The sequence below is a fragment of the Fulmarus glacialis genome, unplaced genomic scaffold (genome assembly GCF_000690835.1).
Source record: "Fulmarus glacialis isolate BGI_N327 unplaced genomic scaffold, ASM69083v1 scaffold17888, whole genome shotgun sequence".
NCBI lineage: Eukaryota > Metazoa > Chordata > Aves > Procellariiformes > Procellariidae > Fulmarus > Fulmarus glacialis.
This window is the reverse complement of record NW_009229134.1, coordinates 3,858-4,207: the sequence shown is the minus strand read 5'-3', so window position 1 is coordinate 4,207 and position 350 is coordinate 3,858. Positions and strand designations below refer to the sequence as shown.

At 63.7% G+C, this 350-nt stretch overlaps 1 protein-coding gene across 1 annotated transcript in view; it reads left to right on the top strand.

The window, feature by feature from the left end:
- PCSK7 (proprotein convertase subtilisin/kexin type 7) overlaps positions 1–350 on the top strand; it is a gene marked incomplete at its 5' end in the record, with an annotated part of 15,162 nt that overhangs the window by 11,967 nt on the left and 2,845 nt on the right. The gene's annotated exons all lie outside the window — the stretch shown is intronic.

Here is a 350-nt window from a genome sequence, read left to right as displayed (position 1 = left end):
CTGGGCTGGTCCGGCTCTGCAGCACGCTGCTCCCGAGCAGGTACCGGCACCGCAGGGCGACAGGGGGACAGAGGGGTGACATCTTGGGTGAGCCCCCTCTGCCTCTGAGGAGGGGGTTGGGGGTCAAGCAGCTCCCTCCACCCTAAAAGGAGTTTGAGCTGAAAGCTGGGCAGCAAGCACAGTTTGGGAGAGGCAGAAAAGAGGCACTTTGGAGCAGTATGCACAGAAGAATGTGTGGCCAGGGGCACTAGTCTCCCGCAGGTAGACTCAGAGTTTCCCCACGTGGCCCCAGGGAATGTGCGGGCCGGCCGCTGCAGTTAGGCTGCCTGGTTCTGGGGTGCGCCCGCCTC